Source organism: Pleurodeles waltl, chromosome 12 (assembly GCF_031143425.1).
Source record: "Pleurodeles waltl isolate 20211129_DDA chromosome 12, aPleWal1.hap1.20221129, whole genome shotgun sequence".
In the NCBI taxonomy this organism is placed as follows: domain Eukaryota; kingdom Metazoa; phylum Chordata; class Amphibia; order Caudata; family Salamandridae; genus Pleurodeles; species Pleurodeles waltl.
In genome coordinates, this window is record NC_090451.1 from 682,395,838 (window position 1) to 682,413,043 (window position 17,206).

A 17,206-nucleotide genomic window follows, 5' to 3' on the forward strand; every position below is an offset into this window, starting at 1 on the left:
TTGGTGGTGCGCCTGGCTTGAGGCTGGAATACACAACTGGCCTGTTTAATTCTTTTTGCCCCAATCCTACCAGAACGAGAGCTGGTTAAATGCCTACTTTCCAGAATGGTTGGTGGCTTAAAACTACATATAAGGCCCTTTGCCGATTGGAAGCTGTGACCATGTCCACTTCCCACGAACTGAAGATATACCAGGCTCTGTAGCTGGTAGTTTGAGGAGCCACATTGTGAAAAGGGGCAGCTAACAGCACATCTGCCTGCCTGGTACTTGTACACCTGGAACGGTATCCATTTTAATGAATGAGCCTTCTTTACTGAGACACTGAATACTGTAGCCAGGGTTGTCCCTAGGACTTTAGGAGCTCCCATGAAAGAAAACCTATCGCAGATAGTACATTTTTCAATACTAACCTGCTAGGTTTCACTGATGCCCCTAACCACGAGGTAAAAACAACAAAGTGATGGAAAGAATGCATTAAATTATCTGTAACTGGCAATCGCTCAAGGCCATATTCCAGACCATCAGTTTCACCTACTGTGCCATTCTAGACTGAGGCCAACCTTATGCAAATCAGTCTTGGCCCTACTCCATATAGGAGCATTCCAGCCCAAACTGCCAGGCCAGGCCCCCTCCAGATGAGAGCACAAGCAACCCCAGACCGGTTCACCTACTCAGATTTTGTTAGTGAGATGTAGCTTGAGTCCTGTGGCACAGTGAGCATGGGACCTACGTCTGGGCATACTCGTCGCATGTGGGGCATTTACTGCAAAAACAATACGTTAATGAAGGAAATGCTTGAATGAATCTCAGGCACCGGCAATAACCGCACTCAGACTATCATTTTTAGCCTGCTGTGCCATTCTAGGCAGAGTCTTGCCTAATGCTAGTCAGCCTTGGTCCTGCTCCAGTGAGCACAGGCCATCCTGAACTGCCTGGACAGATCCTCTCCAGCTGGTAACAGAAGCAATCCCAGACTGGTTTCAATTTACTTAATTCTCAGCAGTGAGGTATAGCTTGAGTCCTGTGTCACAGTGAGTATGTCTGGGCATACTCTAAACACTTAGGGAGTCACCTGAAAAAGCAACAAAATGATGGAGGGAATGCTTGAATTCATCTCAGCTACTGGTGATTGTTTGGGCCACATTCCAGCCTATGTTTTTTTGTACACTGTCTTTCTAGAGAGAGATTCACCTTATGCAAATCAGTCTTAGTCGTCATCCAATAGGTGCAATCGAGCCCGAGCTGCCACACCGGGTCCCCTCCAGATGGCTATACAACAAACCCCAGACTACTCTCGTCAGCAAGGATGGAAGGAATGTATATCCATCAATTTGTTGTTTTTGCAATTGATGCTCTAAGTATGACAGGTATGTCCAGATGTGGGTGCCGTGATCACTGTGCCTTAGGAGTCAAGTTATTCCTCATTGATGAAATCTAAGTAGGTCAACCAGTCTGGGGTTGCTTGTGTTCTCATCTCTGGGGGACTTAATTTGCCTGTTTGGGCTGGATCGTCCGACTGGAGCAGGATCATGACTGATATGTACATGGTGGGTCTCTGTCTAGAATGGCACAGTGGGTGAAAAACTATGTTTTTGAATGTGATCCTGAGCGATCATGTGTGGCTGAAATTAATTCAAGCATTGCTTCCATCACCTAGGTGTTTTTGCACTTAACTGCAAGGCGCCGGGACCACAGGCACCAAGTGGCATTACGCATTCTGTATGAATGCATGAGCCAATGAATGCACTCATATGTGGACATGCGCTTAAGTGTATATACATGCTTGGTTGTGAGTGGCTTCCCTGCATTATTGTGGCCATCCGTGACATGATGTTTGAATCTTTTGCATATTGAATGGCACCCCGGTCTAAGTGCACCCTTGCCATTAAATTGTGGCCCTCACTGTCGTCACTGGCATTATAATGGCCACCTCTGCTTAATGGTGGTCATGCCCGACTTAATGGTGGTCATGCCTCACTTAATGGTGGTCATGCCTGACCTAATGCTGGCCATGCCTGACTTAATGGTGGTGATGCCTGACCTAATGGTGGCCATGCCTGAGTTAATGGTGGTCATCTCTGGCATATTGTTGGCATGCCTGGCATATAGATGGGAATTTCCATCAAAATAATGACTGCCAATGACACGTTGTGGCCATCCCTTTAATATAATGATTACCCAATACAAAATGGTGGCCAGTGGTTTAATGGTGGGTATCCCTGGAATGTTATTGGGTATGCCTGGCATAAGGTGGGTAGCTCTACCATATTGTTTGCATGTCTAGCTTATTGTGTTCATCCCTAGTGGAATATGCACCTTTGTGTCATAAAAGTGGTCCTCCCTGCTCCCGTCTGTCCATTTTTCTTGCGGGCATCCCGGGCAGGTGAGAGTGAAGCAAAAACTATTAAGTGAGTACGTGGTGAAAATGGTAAGCTAATATTTCAGGGTAAACTAGTGTGAATAATAAAAAAACGAAAGGCTGGTATTTGCAAACAAAATCAGTATTTTCTAATAGTAATAACATTTTTCAGGGGGTCAGAAATTAGTATATTTACCCTACATCTAAAGCTGGTATTTTAAGAACAAAGTTAATTTATTTTCGGGAACAGCAGGTTGGTGTTATCGAGAAAAAGAAATGTATTTAACAACAACAACAAAAAGTTGTATTTTGGGGCAAAATTTTTGTATTTTCAGAAATTAGTTGATATTTTTAGATATATAAGATTTGCGTTAAACGTAATAATGAAGTGATAAGTCATGCTGAGCAGAAAATGCGTAGGTGCATTTGTCATTTATATTTATAGCTTTACTAAATACTGCCATCACCACTGTTGTCTGAGGCCAGAGCCTATAACATTGGTATTTGCTAATGGATACGGCTGCTGTCTGAACCCGTACGGTCCATGCAGCCTGGGTGCCATGTGCTGTATGAACCTCTGTGGTCCATGTAACCTGAGTGGCATGTCTTGTCAGAACGTGTGAGGTCCATGTAACCTGAGTGGCATGTGCTGTCAGAACCTGTATGGTCCATGTAATCTGAGTGGCATGTGCTGTCTGTACCTGTAATGTCCATGTAACCTGATTGGCATGTGCTGTCTAAACCCATAAGGTCCATGTCATCTGAGTGGCATGTGCTGTCAGAACCTGTATGGTCCATGTAACCTGAGTGGCATGTGCTGTCTGTACCTGTAATGTCCATGTAACCTGAGTGGCATGTGCTGTCAGAACCCGTAAGGTCCATGTAACCTGAGTGGCATGTGCTGTCTGAACCCCTACGCTCCATGTAACCTGAGTGGCATGTGCTGTCTGAACCCCTACGCTCCATGTAACCTGAGTGGCATGTGCTGTCTAAAACCATAAGGTCCTTGTAAGTTGAGTGGCATGTACTCTCTGAACCTGTAAAGTCTGTCTAATTAGCGAGATGAAAGCTCTGCTGTTGACAGCTTGAAAATGTGAGGACTTTCTAACTAGATTCACGATCATATTATATGATAGAGAGCCCACTTGGAAGAGACAAAGAGCGAAAAAACGAAACGGAGTGGAATGTAGGAGTAGGGGAAGACGTTGTGGTATTTTGAGAAAGCATTGGCAAAGCAAATGGATCTCACATTTTGCCTTCCAATGCAGACCTGTTGGCTTTGATAAACCTTTTTGCCAATGCTCTGTACATGTTATCATGTATGCGCTCATATGTGTCACTGTGATCATGTATATGCGTGCACGAAGCAGCCACCATTTTTTATTTACCCTTCCAAGATGGTGAATGCCAAAAAGGAGTGGTAAAATTAAAAAAATTTAAAAGAAAAAAAAGTTACATGAGTATAAAAGTGCAGTTTTTCCAAAAGGAGCATCCAGGTAGCAAATTACAGTTGAGAGGCGCTGTAAAAAAAAAAAAAGGACCCATGATCCTAGCCATCAGTCTCAAACTAACCCTATTGTTTTTGTGGGTTTTTGCTGCAAGCCCATCACTTCGTTACTGGCGATCCATTAATCAATCTAGTCCAGTGGCGCCCAGCCTTTTGACTTCTGTGGATCTCACTTAATCATTACTGGAACTCGGACACCCCCACTAAATCATTACTGGAATCCGGGCACTCTCCCTCCCCTCCACCCCCCCGAGTCTTTAGTGGAAGCTGGGTACCTAATCTGTTAATATTATTTCATTTTTGAGGTAGTCACGGACCCCCTGAGGAGACTTCGCAGACCCCCCAGGAGGTCCCCGACCACAGGTTTGGAACCACTGAAATCAACCTCAAATATCAGTATTATGTTGGAATGAGTTAAACTGCAGTGAACAATGCTGCTACCAAATTGCAAATCACACGAATAAGAGATTAATTTAATTATGATAATAGCATCCCACAAGGGTCCTTATGTGTATCTAAATGGGAAATTAACTTGATCATCCTTCAGTCCTCAACTTCTGGGGACAAAAACTCTTTAGGATGCAAGCAGCCTGTTTACCTAACCTTTGTGCTCATTTTGGCGAGAGATTTGTCACATCTTTTTAATATGAGCGTGCGATTAGATTTTTTTAACTTCAGGATTGATATGAAACCCTTATAATCAGGGCCACTGGAATTATGCGGCAGAGGGGGACCAAATCATCAGGGTTGACTAAATTATGCAGCAAGAGAAGGCAAATTATGCAGCCAAATACTGCAGATTTTGTGATGGCATTACCTCAATAGTGTGTCATTTTTATGCATGGGGACACTTGTCTAGGAACATTTTTCACTTTTATAGTACCAATGTAACACTCAAAAACAGCAATAAGCAACTGAAAGACGACCAGTCAACCTTTGCGAAGGCCATTCAAGTGTGCAGGTATACCTGTTGCAATGTTTTATTTAACTTTTGATCTGTTTGAGCTAGAAACATTGTTTGGTAAAATCTGCATATTATGCAGCAGCTGATGGCTTATGTGGCAAACAGGGCAAATCCATGATTATGTGAAAAACACTGCAGCCGCAGAATTGCAGAATTCCAGTAACCCTGCTTATAATGGATCCCATTGGCTGCTGCTAAACTATAGCAGTCCAGACGGAAACGCTGGACATACACACATATTTTGTTAGGTTATTTTTTCAATTATTGCATATCATTGTCGTTTTCCTAAGCCTGATTTTTTTTTTTATCATGTATGGTAATTTTACTCCAGAACTAGCCAAGTCCTTGAAGGTTGCAGTAAGGTTTATGCATGTTTTTAATAGCTTCAAAAATAATGCAATACAGTTATAATTTTATTTTTAGAACAACCTATTTTCTGTTTCAATTACCCTTTGTCAATTGTTACCTTAATTTGATGGACATATCTAAATGAATAAATACTCACTAAAACTGCTATTTTTTAAGTGATGGTGAAGGGCAGATGAGCATCTGTAGGGCATGTGGGGGAAAGTAAACAGTGGTGAGAACAATGGAGAACAGAAAGGAGCGAGCAAGGGAGAAGGCAAAAAAAGGGAAACTAATAAAAATATCAAAAGACCAGCTTAGTAGGGATGGGAACTCAGAGAGCACAGGGGGGAAGGAATAGGATGTGGAAAGAACCACAAGGGGAAGAGAGTAAGGAAGCATATGCACTCTCATCGAGTGCTAAAGGGAAAAGAACAAAGTAGTTCGATAAAAGTGCACAGTGGAAGGATACAAGTCATCCAATCAAAGGATGCTAAAGAGCCTATGCTTCAGACAGGGACGAATTCAAGAAGAGGATGTAAGGCTATTGTATAAAAGCAAGCATACCCAGAATATATTAAATACTTTTAAAACGGCTCTTTTCTTTTTTTTTAATATGGGGGAATTAATGTGAAAACATTTCAATGTACTGATATTTCAAATTTTTCTTGGGAGTAAACTCCATCAAACACCCCTAGGTGTTGGTGTTGCATGCCACATTCTGAAAGTAATCTACTATTCACTAGGCATGCCTTCGGTACTAACCATAACAATGGCAGATTTCAGGGGACGTTATTGAAAAGTGTCCGTAAAATCCATCATTTGGCCCCATTTTCTCAAACGAAAACCTCTTGAACCATCCTGCAGGGCTTCGTGCTTGAAGTCAATACGCACAGTAGAACAGTGGCAAAATCACTTCCGCCCATGCCACGATTACAACAGCAAATTGTGCTGCTGAGAATATATATGTGAAGGAAAAATATACTGCAGTAGGTTCATTTCCCGCCCTTATTACAGCCAGCTCCAGGGGGCCCCTTGGCACAGTACCCAGGCCTGAGAGCTCCTGAATGAGACAGGTGCGGTGTGAGGGGTACTTTGCAGGGGGGGCCTAAACTTTCACTATGCTACTGTGTTGAGTTCATGTTCTGGATAAGCTTACTTTTGCTGCAGCTGAATTCCCCTGCTGCTGATGCCACAGTAACCTGGGTGGCACTGGTTTACTCCAACCCTCATTCCTATTCTTCCGTCAGTGAAGCATCCCAGCGTGCATCAGCGTACATCTGCTGTAATTTACTTCCGCTGCAGTTTAATAACACTATAATTTACTTCTGCTGATTCTAGGTGCATGGGTGAATTTGTTTTCCATCTGTGGTAATATCACCTCTCATCCTACAAATCCAGAGTAAATCTATCCCCAGTTGGAAAGGAGCAGACCACAAAGGACAAGTATCTTCATTCACAAAGTGAGCCAACTCCCCATCTGCAGCCTCAGATAGACACTCTGTTTGGCACAGAACACCCCATGCCACACACTCAAGTTCCCCACAACCCCCTCTGCCTTAATTAACCTTCATTTAATCATACAGAAATGAAATGTAGATTTATATAGCGCGGCTTATCACCTGTGAGGATCTTCCGGCGCTGTCCATGGGCACGGGGAGATTGAGTGATTTGCACAGAATCACAGGACGTTGCGCTGATGCTGAGGATCGAACCCAGATCTCCCGCTACTGAGGCAGTCGCTCTGACCACTGCGCTATCTAATCCGCTGCTCAGCCACGGACCTGAAGAGTCCACACACTGTCAAACCATGTTTCCTCACTTTAACAGACCCAGAAATATCCACATCCCTATTAGATCGCACTCCTCAAGAGACCATGCTGATTCAGGGCAAACTTGACACATCATTTTACCACACTCATCAAGAGGACAAGCCTCCTCAGATTGCACAACTTTGCGTGACCACCTCCCTGAAGAGGCCAGCATGGGTGCCCTCGTAGTAAGGTGGGGACCTTGCATATCGTTACTGAGTGTATGGGTTCACTTTTCCCCAGAGTTTTAAAGTCCCCTTTAAATAGTTTCATAGCCACAGTCTGCACTTCCACAGGGCGAGGTAAAATAGCAGATTGAGGCTGCCACCTAGTGGCAGTACCAAATTAGCACACAAGGCGAAAAGTATGAGCTGTACTGCCAGAGGCGTAGCTTCTAGGGGGTGTACGTGGCATTGCACCCCCTAATAAATGTATTTTATGATTAATAGTTGGGTACAAGTGCTTTTAGTCGGGTATTGTGAGATGTCAGCCAGTTTTCACCAGGAATTTTTACATACACGCAGACAAAAACGCACACACACTCCATTTTTGTTTTTAAAGTCCTCAAAAATATAGGTTATTTTACAAAATATTGTGTTTTCTATCTTAATACTCCTACCAATCCGCATTCCTCTCCCTTTCCACTGCCCCATAGGCCCCGCTCATGCACTCTGCTTGTTGTATAATGTATTTAAACATTATACACCAGCCTGATTGTCGGAAAATTCTGGGGCTCACACACCCCACCCCCAAACTTACTGATTAAACTACGTCCGTGTGTACTGCTGTAGGTTATAGTCTCTGTTGTTTCTCTGAAAATATTTGCACTGCCTTTGCTTGCAACTTGATGAAACATCACTCTCTAACCTCCAGGCTTCAATCACCCACCTACCACATCAGAAACGGCCATCCTTCCAGTTCTAACCAATGTATCTAGACCAGTGTTTCCCAACCTTTTGACTTCTGTGGACCCCCACTTTATCAATACTGGAGCCTGCTTACCCCCACTGAATCTTAATTGGAATCCAAATACCCCACATTGAGTCATTACTGAAAGCTCAGGACCTAATCTTTTAATATTTAATTTTCTAAGTAGTCGTGGTCCCCCTGAGGAGGCTTCGCAGACCTGCAGGGGTCCCCCGACCACAGGTTGGGAACTGCTGATGTAGACTACTCCTTTTGCGTATGTAGGATGGTTCACAACTGCCCTCTCGTCTCCTGTCTGTAACCACTCCCTCTGTGACTCGTTAACCGATACATAAGACATCTTTAAGCAGCTCTCTGTCTTTTTGGCTGTCCCTCACAGGCCTTTTTGAGTTTGCAAGTGGAAAGTATGCTCTGTGTGGTTTGAGTTACAAATCCACAGGAACGTGCTCCAGGGCAAGTGACAGCCGCTCTGGCAGGGCTTCTTGGCAGCGATGGAGAAGGCAAGTAGTCCCAGCCCGATCAGCCGACTAGACGTACTGTGTGAATGTATGTATGGGTATTTGAATAGTGCAAACCTGACTAGAGAGATGCACAACCCTGAATGCTGGCTGGAGCCCTGAAATACGACTCAGTGTTGTTTACGGGGCTTACTTCGTGCCAGTGGTTGCAGATGGTGGACACCAACACTCATTTTTGGGAACTGGAACTTATTTTTCATCATTTCAGCCAGAGCAGGAGGGAGAAAGGCAAAAAAGGATGAACAAGCATTTGCAAAGCAGCGGGTCTCGCGTTTGCTCAAGTTCGGCCTATTGGTGTTGTAAATTCCTAACTGAAATTGTCTTGCCACATAAATTGAAAATGAAAAGTAAAACAGTTGACATAAGCAACCAGATTCAAAGCGCCGTGTCCGCCATGAGCATGAAGGAGAGACAGGCCACATTCCCAAGGCCACACACACACCTCCAAGACTTCAGGACCCTTAAGAGCCCTGCAGGGCTCTAACATGGCCACTTATGGTACCCTTGAACCTCACCCCTGACCTGCCCCCAGTAATCCCAGAGTGAGTAATCTGTGAGTTTACCAGTTGAAGGAGAATATGGGGGATCCTCCACTGCTTTTACTGGGGTGCTCCATTTACACCCCGGCTTTCTACCATTACAGCAACAAAAGCATCACAATGGTGACTCTATAAATTAACACAAATGAGTGCAAATTAATCCATTTGGTTTTTATAAGAGACACTCTTTCCTTTGGTCTTTCTTTACCTTTCTTTGCTTATTTATTTTGTTTGTTCTTTAACTTTCCCTGTTTCCTCCTGCTGTTCATTCATTCTTTCTTTTTGTTTTTTTAGTTCTCTCGCTTGTACTCTTTCTTTCTTGTCTAGAGTTTTTTCTTATTCCTTTCCTTCATTTTTTAAAAAACTTTTCACCCTTCTTTCTTTCATCTTTTTAGGCCTTGCCTACATACTGGTTTTAGTATAACACCAATACTTAAAGTGAGCTTTCAGTTGGCCTATTGCTTATCATTGGGTGTCTTTCTTGTGAATATCCTTTGCTTGCTTCTTATTCCATGGCTTTACTTCCTCTACTTTGGCTCTCCCCTGGAGAATAGCCTGTTTACCAAGCTTTCTATAGGATTAATTGAATCCTCCTGTGGTTCTACATAAGGCAACTACATTTTAGGTTTGACTTAACCACGCAGCTGTGTGCAGTACCTTTTGTTACCAAAGATATAGAGTGGTCTTTAGAGCCACACAGTGAAGTATTTCTCTCTCCCCTGAATGCTACTGGTGTTTGCTGTTTTATTAACCCCCGTGTAATACCTGCATTGCAATGGATGAGGGACTTTGTCACATCTCAAGGATACACTTAATTATCACACATTCATTTCCTTATCTCATAGACGCACTTTATACAAGTAGTAACTTTTTTTTTTTTAACTTCAGCAGGCTTTTTACCAAATATTTTAATCAGGAGTCAAAGTACAAGCCAGGCCTATCGGCTTTGTAAATGGCTATTTCTTTTTTTTTTAGCACTCCATGGAAATGCGTGTGTTTTCTTGCTTTCTCCCCATGCACTTCTTACCTCTTTTCTTTCCCTGTTGCCCCCACCAACAAGCTTGTTATATGCTTCCTCCACCCCTCCCAATCGGAATTTCTTGTTGCTTCTTTTTTTTTTTTTTTTTTTTTAAGAAAAAGGCTCCCTTGACACCACCTCTCTGCGTTGCTCCCTAGCCTGGTAGCATTTACATGCATGACCCCAGCCCCTCCCCCGCCACAGCAACCCACTCCACCGTGGCTGCCGTAAGCCCACTCCTTCGTATATTTGTTTAGGGACGAGCGCAAGCGCCATGGCCTGTTGTAATCTCTCTATGGGCTTTTAATCACACCCACTACTGCTATTTATTCTTTGTTGTGATTGTCTTAAATGTTTCATTAGGGCCAAGAGCACAAGCACTCCATCCCTGTTGTAATCTCACTTTGGGCTTGTAACCATGCCCATGTCACACCTGTCACTTTGATTGGTTCATGGGCTTGTCTTTTAAAATCCGCTTGCTTTCATTAGTGAAAGGCATGCACATGTCATGCATTTTCCGGTGTTTAGCCCTCCTCGAGCGCACCGCCCAACTACTGAAAACTTACGAGGCTCGATGTTTTCAGCCTGGTTTCTGCACTATTCTATCTTTTTATTTTCCACACAGTGCGGTGAGTTTTACATAGCGTGATCGAGCTCGGTTTTTTTCTTTCAATTTGTGTGGCACGAAAAGTCCGGTTAGGAGTTTACAATGCTAATACCTCTAACTCGAGCAAATGCGAGACCCATTGCATTGCAAGTATTTGTTTTTATTGGTGCATTTTGTGAAATGTCCCTACTTTGTGTGCTGAGTCCCCTCCCAGCCGATTTCACTAAATGAATATTTTTGTTGGCCATCACACTACGTCATGCTTCCTCCTGTTACAGTATGTGATGGCGCCTCCTCCGGTTTTGGTTTGCCTTTCAACCCAGCAGCGATCCTTTCTAGACATTCACGCAGGTAGCCAGTAACTCTCAAGCTCTCGGCGGCTGTGGCGCTTTGAATTGACTTGCTTCTGTCAACTATTTTACTTTTCATTTTCAATTTATGAGGCAAAAAATGTCCAGTTAGGAATTTACAATGCTAATAGCTCTAACTCATTGCATTGCAAATACGTGTTTAATTTAGTGCTCTACGATGGGGGACAACCGTCTTAGAATGGTTTAAAAAGAAAAAATAGCCATCACGGTGTCATGATGCGTACGTGTGCATACGTTACGAAGCATACACATGTATACATCATCACGTTGAGACCACCGAAGCGCAATAACATATACCATATATCACGTGTGATGATGCAAGCTCCTATACATGAAGGTGCTTTTTTTTATTGGCGGATGCTGTTCAGTGCATCAGCAAAAAGCATTGGCAAGCGTAAAAGGAAAGATCTATTGTCTATGGCAAGTGATTGTTTTCATTTGCACCTTTAACCCTTCTATTTTTCTTCCTTTTTCATTTTCTTCACTGTTTTTTCTGTACATCACTATTCCCTTGATTATTCCCTTATTCATAACTTTAAGCCTTTTTTTCCATCACCATGTTTTGTCACCATCTTCTTTTTCTGAATGCTTATCAGATGCTTCCATTCCACCTTTTCTTCCTGCTCTCTTTTCTCGAATCTTCTCGCTCATTGTTGTTCTCCATTATTTATCTCTTTTTTGCGGAGGAGAGGTAATTCCCCTTACCCCACATTCCCCAAGCATACTAATGAGTCACTTAGCGGTCTCCGCTTATCCGCCGGTGTCTGTCCTCTCACTGCCCTATTAAAGCGCTCTGGTCTGAGTCGGTCTGATAGCGTCTCTGCTGGCTGAACTCTCGGTACCTGCTCCCCTGGGGGTCTCCCCCGTTCCCGAGATCCTCTTTTAATAAGCATTTAGGCTTCTACAGACTAAACTACTGGGAGCTGGAGCCCGATAGGACCGGACTAAGCCCTGCTATGCCAGCACGTTATAATGTACGTTAAAGTACTTTATTGGCAGGACTAATCAGAAAAGGGTGGACCAGCCATGATGGCTGCTGGAAACAATCCCTTTTCACTTCCCCAGGATGGGGCCTGCAGAACTGGCTACAGCACACCAGATGTGGCCCCCGATCTGGCCCCTACTCTGCATATGTGGCCTGCAGGACTAGCTTCTACGCTTTAGATGTGGCCTGCGGAACTGGTTACAACACACCAGATGTGGCCCGAGAACTGGCTACTAAACTGAAGCTGTGGAGTTGCTACAGTGTAGATGTGGCTTGCAGAAGTGGCTACAACACATCCGATATGGCCCTAGAACTGGCCGCTACTTTGCAGAGTTGTCCCCAGAACAGGCTACTACACTGGAGATATTGGCTGAAGGACTGGCTACGACACACCGAATGTGGCCCCCGATCTGACCGCTACTCTGCAGGTGTGGCCTACAGAACTGGTTACTACATTCGAGATGTGCCCTGTAGCGTTAACTACGACTCTTGGTGTGTGGCCTGCATAATATGGATGTGGCCTGCAGAACTGGGTATCACATTCCAGCTGTGAACCGAGAACTGGCTACTACACTCGGGACATGGCCTTAAATTCAAGATATGTGCCACCTTTTGACGCCCAGCTTGTGCATTTTCCATATTTTTACCAGAATGAGACATAAGTGCAGAGAAAGAGGCCTCCAAAAATTGCAAAATATGCAAGTCATTTCTGGAAGGCCATCAGGACTGCTGCGGAGAGACGGATACGTGTCAAATGCTTCCCTAAATAGTACTGGATTTTCAAAATGCAATGGCCACCAACCACCGTAACTGCCTGCACGTCCCGCCGTCATAACCTTAACAAAACCCCAATCCCAGCAAATAACACTTTCTTAATGTGCTAAAGATGTTCTCTTCAGCCGTCTAAGCGCATTTGGCTCATGGAGCTGTGCCAGGAGCAGCGTCTATAGATTGAGGTGGGAATAAGCTTGCACATGTGTCTATTTAAATATAATGCTTGGAATGCCTCATACTTCATCCTTGCCGTCTACTGGCTTTTATTCTTTTTTTTGTAGGTGTCCCTTTAATTTCCTGTTGGCTTTTCTCTTCTCCTGCTCTGTTTTTCCAGCTTGCGACAGGCAGTCAGTGCTGTTGGGCATCTCTCTAGACACCTATCCCAGGCAAGGCCCCCTCCGCTTCCCTCGCTTTTCAAATGTCCAGACCTCCTAGCAGTAATTCCAACCTCCGCGACAAGACAGGGAGGGGTAGAGAGTGACCCAGATCTGTTTGGTCAGCTTTGAGTTGAAGATAGCTGTGGGGCTGGGAGGCAGTTTAATATATATCATAATTACAAAGTAGTTGCGTGGAACGTGCTGGAAGCAGTGTGCACTGATGCGCCAACCTGGACCTCTCCTTGTCTCCCTCTGCGATCTTCAGTCTGTGACAGCCCGCCAGTGCCATCGGGCATCTCCCTAGACACCTTCGACAGCCACAGCAAGCCCCCCTCCATTTACTCTTCTTTCAAATGTTCAAGGCGGCCTAAAACCAATTCTGTACATGCCAACAGACCCCAAATAGGCAGGAGACTTACATTTTCAAAGTTAAACTATTTCAGTGTTGGACAATGTGGAAAATATTTTTTCTTGCATTAAATTTAAATAGACACATCACCTTCTTTCCTGTTTCGGAGTGTTGGCATTTATCAAATTCCATCTCCCCAACTAGGTGGAGTGGGGTGATTTGTAGCCCGGACCATTTGGGTCAGTTTGAAGTCAGAATAGGAGGGTACATAGGCAGATGGATTTATTCTTTTGCATATATGTCTTCACATCTATCTATCTATCTATTTATCTCTAAATTACGAAACAGTGGTGTACCACATGCTGGTGCAAAGTTCATGAAAGCATCTAACATGGATCTTTTATTCTAACTTGCCATGTTCTTTCACCTGTGACAGCTTGTCATGACCACCAGGCACCTCTTTGGACACCTTTGCCAGCCAGTGCAAGGCCCCTCTTGTCTTCCCTCCATTTTTCAAATATCTCAGACCACATAGCAACAAAACCAACTACCTCTCAACCCAACAAAGTATGCAAGGGAAAACTGACGCATCCTGCGACTTTGATCTGATTGGTCATCTTCAAATTGAAGATGGTGGGGGTGGAATGACTAATTTGTATTTTGTTTTTATATAGCACGGTGAACAACTGGAGGTGTGTCCATGTGTTTGACAGTGTGCCGTGAAATGCAGCAGCCATGTTCTCTTTTGGGAAGGATGCGGAGCAATGATCTCATGGTGCAAAGCAGAACGCAGGCCAGAGTTGGGGGTGGGGGATGCCGCAAGGAAAAGAAGTATGCAAGCGCTTGACCCACTTTGAGACTGGGCATGGCAAGTGCGCCTGATCTAATGAGGCACAGGCCCATGATGGCCGTCGGAGGCAATCAGTAGTGAAGGCTGTTGCGCGCCTGGCGAGCTGCACGCGATCTCCTCTCTCCATGGCGCGGGCACAGTTGTACCCCGGGGCACGGACGCATGCGCATCACAAGTCTCTTCTCTACCAAGCAATATTAAAGGGTCACTTCACATTTAAAGGGTCACTCTAGTCTGGTTTTCACTTTCGTGTCTGCCCTTTATTTCATGTGTTCCTTTTTTCCATTAATTGTTCTTATTAAATTCTAGGAGTGTAGCTCTGCAAACAGACAACTATTAGAAACAGCTATTTCAAAGCTTTTAGCATCACTAAGGGAAACGAGGTAGGCTGGCAAGTTAAATCACATATTACTGAGATGGTCTGCAAACTTTAAGGCTACAGGCTCATGTTTTGACTCAAGTTGACTGAGCCCACAGCACTGTTGGGTGAGAATTATTAACACAATTCAGTTTGAAGCTCTTAAGCGGCTTTGTTATCAATTTGAATGTTATTAGTGTGACCAGATCTTCAGAACCAAAAACCTCAACAGACATAGAAGTAGGACTAAGTGGTGGCACTGACCTGGAGTCTTGAAGGACTACAATATAACACCTACCAGCAAAGAAGGGCCACACTGCCACATCCAGCAAACCTATTGAAAACAACTGTGTCTAAGGAAAAACAACAATTCCAGCATTCCCTAGGATGTGTGCTTTGTTCCATTGGAAAAAAAAAAATGATTGAGAATAGATCCCTCAAGTTGTTTACCCAGCACACATGAGCAAATCATTCGTCTCAGTTTTCTCTGCATCATAGGACTCATTGTCCTGTATTGATGATGATATATTGAGGCTACAAGTACCAGAAGCAAATGAAAAAAAAAAAACTAGTTAAGCTTGCAGGGGAGAAGATTCAGAGCTATGTCCAGAGGTGCAGGATTTAGAACTGGACAACCAGGGTCGAGTATCAGCGAAGGTTCAACACCCTGTGATTCTGGGCAAATGACTTAATTCCCCGCGCTCAACATCCTGTGATTCTTGGCAAATCACCAACCCAGCACCCCCTAAAAATACTCCAAAATGAATGTGTCCTTGTGTAAGGCAACTGGTGATCATGTAAAGTGTTTCAATACCTTGGTGTCGAGTTTGTGCCATATTAAACAGCAGGAAAAAAAAATGAGGTTCCAGAAATTTGTGACGCAATGTCCACAGACCTGTGAAGGGCATTATTTGCAAAGCTCACTGTGGATCTAAAAGAACCCATTCTGGGCTCTTTTTCCAATGAAGAATTTGAACACATATGTTTGGTGACACGCGTCAGAAGAAAGCGCTCCCTCCCTATGCTACGATGAGACCCTGGAGTGAGTTGGGATCCCAGGCACTGGTTGATGGGCTCCTCTGACACTGATCCATCCATGTGAAAATGTGCTCTACTGTGTGAATGAGGCAGGCGCCATACTGGCCACTCTATAAAGAATGAAACTTCTGTCCACGGTGTCATGGAGGACTGGCGTAAAAGTTAGCATGCACAACATTTCAATTTATGTGCATGTTCATCTGGCCCTCTCCCAAAAACCAAGGCATGTTTTTAAATTGAAAAATTTGCAGCACCCCAAAATAACCATGATGGTGTTCAGAAAGTGAATAAGGGGCAAAGAGGTCTTTAAATTTTGTTTTTGTCTTGTCACATTTGCTGATTGGAAAGTTATAGATTTTTGTAAAGTGAACAGTGTAACAGGAAGTGTGAAAGGAGAGGCTGTAGGATGTCAATTAAATTTTTTCTAACACACAATACAATTCAAATACTTATAAAAAAAGCTGTACAAATTATTCAAAATATATCAGCAGTTAGGAAAGCACATTTTGGTAGTTCTGAAGTATGATGGAACAGATTTTAACAGGATAAAAAATAATCAATTTACTTCATTTGGTGATGCGCACATGATAAGTATTTAGTTTTTGTGCTATGTAGTTTAATCAGTGAAAACTGCATGTCTGCAAATTCAGTGGCCGCTTAAATGGAAAATGTGTTGTCTGTAAATAAGAGAGCGCTACCACACCATGTTTTAGTGCTACATGCGTGATGGTAAGTTCCAAAAGGCATCACTCGCTACATACTACACCCTTACCGCTCTCCTGCTGAGTGTGGGTGGCTCATTTTCTGCACTTGTTCTTAGTTTGACACTTGGATTTTTCACATGACTTCAGTGACGTAACATTGATGGCAGCGCCCACTATTTGAAAAATGTTCCAGCACCGCTGTTGTCCGGGTGAAACCCGGACGTCTAGTCCCCTTATATGCTTTGTAGGAAAGAGAGGCGCGCAGTCTCATGTGCATTTGGCATTAGGAGAGAGAAGGACTGTGGTAACTGCTGCCACTGTCGGAGGGTGTGTTGCGGAAGAGTTACTTGTGGTAGGTCAGTCTTCCATTACTATAGAAAACTCTTTCCTCGCATTGTCATCCTGCTCTATGGGTTTGAGGCCATCTCCAGTGGTGTAACAAAGGCCCCCCGCATCCCCTGTGGTGTGCGGGACCAAAAGCTCCAGCGGGGGCCCTCAGCACAGTATCTCGGCCTGAGAGCTCCTGTGTGAGTCGGCGGGGGGGGGTTCTTCCATGTACTTTGCAGGTGGCCCCCTCACATTTCATTACGCCACTCGCCATCCCCGCTTTGCGAATAGGGATGTTTGCTTAGGGAAGGAGTCAACTTTTCGCCAAGAGGGATGTTTGCTTGGGGAAGGAGTCAACTTTTCGCCAATAGGAATGTTTGGTTGTGGAAGGGGTCACTTTTCACCATCAGGATCCCTTGTGGTTTGCTGTCTGTGTGGTAGGCACGAGACCTCTGACTAATGGCTGCCCTATGTTCTT

At 44.1% G+C, this 17,206-nt stretch overlaps 1 protein-coding gene across 2 annotated transcripts in view; it reads left to right on the plus strand.

The window, feature by feature from the left end:
* The window catches only part of EFNB3 (ephrin B3), a 210,196-nt gene that overhangs the window by 161,418 nt on the left and 31,572 nt on the right, over positions 1–17,206 (plus strand). The window lies entirely within an intron of this gene.